The sequence below is a fragment of the Triticum dicoccoides genome, chromosome 1A (assembly GCF_002162155.2).
Source record: "Triticum dicoccoides isolate Atlit2015 ecotype Zavitan chromosome 1A, WEW_v2.0, whole genome shotgun sequence".
In the NCBI taxonomy this organism is placed as follows: Eukaryota; Viridiplantae; Streptophyta; class Magnoliopsida; order Poales; family Poaceae; genus Triticum; species Triticum dicoccoides.
The window spans coordinates 456,603,285-456,609,738 of NC_041380.1; positions in this window are offsets into that span (position 1 = coordinate 456,603,285).

Below are 6,454 nucleotides of genomic sequence, written 5' to 3' on the forward strand. Positions count from 1 at the left end.
TTGTTATTGTTATTAGATGGCCTTAAGCCATATTTATTGTAATAAGTTCTCTTTTGAGACACTCGATGTAATAAGTGTGTGATTGCTACTCTGCTATAAATCCTTCAAGTACTGTGTGGTGTCAGCATTACTGATCCACGGATGACACCGGAGCACAGAGATTGGACCGTTTGAGGTCTGGTCGCTACACCTAGATAGGTAGTTTTCTTATGCTTCACCTCTTGCATGCTTAACAACATTTAATATTATTGGGTACATAACCGAGAGAGAACTAAATAAGTCACGTGCTGTTTCACCACTTAATTTATAGTATTGTTTGTGCACTTTGCCATGCCATGCCTCATTAAACCGGACATGCATCATACTTGGTTGTGCATCATGCCATGATTATGTGATGGTTGTTTACCATGATTGTTTGCTTCTTTCCGGTGTTGCTTCTTCAGGTTAGTTCCAATAACGTCATATTTGTGAGGATTCGTTCGACTACATCCATTTGTCTTCTTGATGGACTCGTTCTTCTTCCTTGCGGGATCTCAGGCAAGATGACCATAGCCTCGAAATCACTTCTATCTTTGCTTGCTAGTTGCTCGCTCTTTTGCTATGTCGTGATACCTACCACTTGCTATGTCATGCCTCCCATATTGCCACGTCAAACCTCTAACCCACCTTGTCCTAGCAAACCGTTGGTTGGCTATGTTACCGCTTTGCTCAGCCCCTCTTATAGCGTTGCTAGCTGCAGGTGAAGATGGAGTTTGTTCCTTGTTGGAACATGATTATTGTTGGGATGTCATTATTATATCTTGTTTACTTTAATGCATCTATATACTTGGTAAAGGGTGGAAGGCTCGGCCTTATGCCTAGTGTTTTGTTCCACTCTTGCCGCCCTAGTTTCTGTCATACCAGTGTTATGTTCCTTGATTTTGCGTTCCTTACGCAGTTGGGTTATAATGGGAACCCCTTGACAATTCGCCTTGAATAAAACTCCTCCAGCAAGGCCCAACCTTGGTTTTACCATTTGCCACCTAAGCCTTTTTTCCTTGGGTTCTACAGACTCAAGGGTCATCTTTATTTTAAACCCCCGGGCCAGTGCTCCTCTGAGTGTTGGTCCAACCTGTCAGCCGCCGGTGGCCACCAGGGGCAATTCTGGGTTGGCCTACCGGAAGTTTGGACAATCCGGTGTGCCCTGAGAACGAGATATGTGCAGCTCCTATCGGGATTTGTCGGCACATCTGGGTGGCTTTGCTGGTCTTGTTTTACCATTGTTGAAATGTCTTGTAACCGGGATTCCGAGCCTGATCGGGTCTTCCTGGGAGAAGGAATTGTTGGAAATATGCCCTAGAGGCAATAATAAATTGGTTATTATTATATTTCCTTGTTCATGATAATCGTTTATTATCCATGCTAGAATTGTATTGATAGGAAACTCAGATACATGTGTGGATACATAGACAACACCATGTCCCTAGTAAGCCTCTAGTTGACTAGCTCGTTGATCAATAGATGGTTACGGTTTCCTGACCATGGACATTGGATGTCATTGATAACGGGATCACATCATTAGGAGAATGATGTGATGGACAAGACCCAATCCTATGCCTAGCACAAGATCGTGTAGTTCGTATGCTAAAGCTTTTCTAATGTCAAGTATCATTTCCTTAGACCATGAGATTGTGCAACTCCCGGATACCGTAGGAGTGCTTTGGGTGTGCCAAACGTCACAACGTAACTAGGTGGCTATAAAGGTACACTACAGGTATCTCCGAAAGTGTCTCTTGGGTTGGCACGAATCGAGATTGGGATTTGTCACTCCGTGTAAACTGAGAGGTATCTCTGGGCCCACTCGGTAGGACATCATCATAATGTGCACAATGTGATCAAGGAGTTGATCACGGGATGACGTGTTACGGAACGAGTAAAGAGACTTGCCGGTAACGAGATTGAACAAGGTATCGGGATACCGACGATCGAATCTCGGGCAAGTATCGTACCGCTAGACAAAGGGAATTGTATACGGGATTGATTAAGTCCTTGACACCGTGGTTCATCCGATGAGATCATCGTGGAGCATGTGGGAGCCAACATGGGTATCCAGATCCCGCTGTTGGTTATTGACCGGAGAGTTATCTCGGCCATGTCTGCGTGACTTCCGAACCCGTAGGGTCTACACACTTAAGGTTCGATGATGCTAGGGTTATAGGGAAAGTATGTACGCCGTTACCGAATGTTGTTCGGGGTCCCGGATGAGACCCCGGACGTCACGAGGAGTTCCGGAATGGTCCGGAGGTAAATATTGATATATAGGAAGTATGGTTTTGGCCACCGGAAGTGTTCCGGGCATCACCGGTAGTGTACCGGGACCACCGGAGGGGTCCGGGGGTCCACCAGGTGGGGCCACCAGCCCCGGAGGGCTGCATGGGCCAAGTGTGGGAGGGGACCAGCCCCAGGTGGGCTGGTGCGCCCCCCCCCCCTACCAAGGCCCAAGGCGCAAGGGAGAGTGGAAGGGGGCAAACCCTAGGCTCAGATGGGCCTAAGGCCCACCTAGTGGTGCGCCCCCCTCTCTCCCCCCTTGGCCGCCCCCCTAGATGGGATCTAGGGCTGGCCGCCACCCCTAGGGGTGGAAACCTAGGTGGGGGTGCAGCCCCTCCCCTCCCCCTATATATACTTGAGGTTTTGGGCTGCCAGAGACGTGATTCATTCTCCCTGTTGGCGCAGCCCTACCCCTCTCCCTCCTCGTCTCTCGTAGTGCTTGGCGAAGCCCTGCTGGAGTCCCGCAGTCCTCCACCACCACCACGCCATCGTGCTGCTGCTGGATGGAGTCTTCCCCAACCTCTCCTTCTCTCCTTGCTGGATCAAGGCGTGGGAGACGTCACCGGGCTGTACGTGTGTTGAACACGGAGGTGTCGTCCATTCGGCACTAGGATCATCGGTGATTTGGATCACGACGAGTACGACTCCATCAACCCCGTTCACTTGAACGCTTCCGCTTAGCGATCTACAAGGGTATGTAGATGCACTCTCCTTCCCTCGTTGCTAGATTACTCCATAGATTGATCTTGGTGATGCGTAGAAAATTTTGAATTTCTGCTACATTCCCCAACAGGAATATCCTTCGTTGACCGTGAGAGCTTGTGATGGGCTAAGTTGGCACAGCCCTGCAGGGTTTTGAACTTTCGAAAGACGTTCCCGCGGTTATGGGCAGATGAGAATTTGTTAATGTCTGGTTGTAGAGAACTTGACACTTAATTTAATTAAAATGAATCAACCGCGTGTGTAGCCGTGATGGTCTCTTCTCGGCGGAGTCCGGGAAGTGAACACGGTTCTTGTGTTATGCTTGAACGTAAGTAGTTTCAGGATCACTTCTTGATCACTTCTAGTTCACGACCATGCTTTGCTTCTCTTCTCGCTCTCATTTGCGTAAGTTAGCCACCATATATGCTAGTGCTTGCTGCAGCTCCACCTCACTACCCTTTTCCCTACCCTTAAGCTTAAATAGTCTTGATCGCGAGGGTGTGAGATTGCTGAGTCCCCGTGACTCACAGATACTTCCAAACAGTTGCAGGTGCCGACGATGCCAGTGCAGAGGACGTAACCCAGCTCAGGTGGAAGCTCGGTGAAGATTGTGTTCGTTGTGTTGTTTCGTTTCCCGTTGATCAGTAGTGGAGCCCAGTCGGGGCGATCGGGGATCTAGCATTAGGGGTCATCTTTCTTTATTTGGTTCCGTAGTCAGACCTTGATTGTATTCTGGATGATGTAATGCTATATTTATGTATTGTGTGAAGTGGCGATTGTAAGCCAACTCTTTATTCCTTTCTTATTCAGTACATGGGATGTGTAAAGATTACCCCTCTTGCGACATGCCTACTATGCGGTTATGCCTCTAAGTCATGCTCCGACACGTGGGAGATATAGCCGCATTGTGGGTGTTACACAGTAGATCACTGGAAAACGGTCAAAATTATCCTTAGAGGACTAAGGAAATATTTCTCGGTTATGGAGGTGATAAAAGAGTTCGTCATAAAGAGTTACGTCGATGCAAGCTTTTTGACACCGATCTAGATGACTCTAAGTCTCGATATAGATACATATTGAAAGTGGGAACAATTAGCTAGTGTAGCCCCATGCAGAGTATTGTAGACACAGAAATTTGCAAAATACATACGGATCTGAATGTAGCAGACCCATAGACTAAACTTCTCTCACAAGCAAAACGTGACCACTCTTTGGGTGTAAATCACATAGCGATGTGAACTAGATTATTGACTCTAGTAAACCCTTTGGGGTATTAGTCACATGAAGATTAGCAAGCGGATGAGGATCCATAGATCTTAGGTTCTCTGTTTAGCAATAAATAAACAACTATTCCAACCAAATGAGCAAACGAGCCAAGTAAGACATCAAAGCAAATGGCAAGACAAGTAGAAGAAGGGCGAATAAAACGGCAAGGGTGAAGTGGGGAGAGGAAAACGAGAGGCAAATGGCAAATAATGTAATGTGAAGGATAAGAGTTGTGATGGGTACTTGGTATGTCTTGACTTGGTGTAGATCTCCCCGACAACGGCGCCAGAAATCCTTCTTGCTACCTCTTGAGCATGCATTGGTTTTCCCTTGAAGAGGAAAGGGTGATGCAGCAAAGCAGCGTAAGTACCCTCATTTTTTGAGAACCATCACGGCCACTTGCAAGAGTGAGATCTGATAGAGAAAATAATAATAAGATAAATATTTTTGGTATTTTTATGATATAGATTGAAAGTAAAGATTACAAAATAAAATAGATTGGAAACTTGTATGATGGAGAATAGACCCGGGGGGCATAGGTTGCACTAGTGGCTTCTCTCAAGATAGCATAAGTATTACGGTGGGTGAACAAATTACTGTCGAGCAATTGATAGAAAAGCGAATAATTATGAGAATATCTAGGTATGATCATGTATATAGGCATCACGCCCGTGACAAGTAGACCGACTCCTACCTGCATCTACTACTATTGATCCACACATCGACCGCTATCCAGCATGCATCTAGAGTATTAAGTTCATAAGAACGGAGTAACTCTTTAAGAAAGATGACATGATGTAGAGGGATAAACTCATGCAATATGATATAAACCCCATCTTTTTATCCTCTATGGAAACAATACAATACGTGTCGTTTCCCTTTCTGTCACTGGGATCGAGCACCGCAAGATTGAACCCAAATCTTAGCACTTCTCCCATTGCAAGAAAGATCAGTCTAGTAGGCCAAACCAAACTGATAATTTGAAGAGACTTGCAAAGATAACCAATCATACATAAAAGAATTCAGAGAAGATTCAAATATTGTTCATAGATAATATTGATCACAAACCCACAATTCATTGGGTCTCAACAAAGACACCGCAAAAGAAGATTACATCGAATAGATCTCCAAGAGAATCGAGGAGAACTTTGTATTGAGATCCAAAGAGAGAGAAGAATCCATCTAGCTAACAACTATGGACCCGAAGGTCTGAGGTAAACTACTCACACATCATCGGAGGGGCCATGGAGTTGATGTAGAGGCCCTCCGTGATCATACCTGATACGTCTCCAACGTATCTACAATTTTTGATTGCTCCATGCTATATTATCTACTGTTTTGGACATTATTGGGCTTTATTATCCACTTTTATATTATTTTTGGGACTAACCTATTAACCAGAGGCCCAGCCCAGAATTGCTGTTTTTTGCCTGTTTTAGGGTTTCGAAGAAAAGGAATATCAAACGGAGTCCAAACGGAATGAAACCTTCGGGAACGTGATTTTCTCAACGAACAAGACCAGAGAGACTTGGACCCTATGTCAAGAAAAGAAACAGGAAGCCACGAGGTAGGGGGGCACGCCCACCCCCACCAGGCGCGCCCTTCACCCTCGTGGGCCCCCTGTTGCTCCACCGACGTACTCCTTCCTCCTATATATATCCACGTATCCCCAAACAATCAGATACGGAGCCAAAAACCTAATTCCACCGCCGCAACTTTCTGTATCCACGAGATCCCATCTTGGGGCCTGTTTCGGAGCTCCGCCGGAGGGGGCATCGATCACAGAGGGCTTCTACATCAACACCATAGCCCCTCCGATGAAGTGTGAGTAGTTTACCTCAGACCTACGTGTCCATAGTTAGTAGCTAGATGGCTTCTTCTCTCTTTTTGGATCTCAATACAATGTTCTCCCCCTCTCTTGTGGAGATCTATTCGATGTAATCTTCTTTTTGCGGTGTGTTTGTTGAGACCGATGACTTGTGGGTTTATGATCAAGTCTATCTATGAATAATATTTGAATCTTCTCTGAATTCTTTTATGTATGATTGGTTATCTTTGCAAGTCTCTTCGAATTATCGGTTTGGTTTGGCCTACTAGATTGATCTTTCTTGCAATGGGAGAAGTGCTTAGCTTTGGGTTCAATCTTGCGGTGTCCTTTCCCGGTGACAGTAAGAGCAGC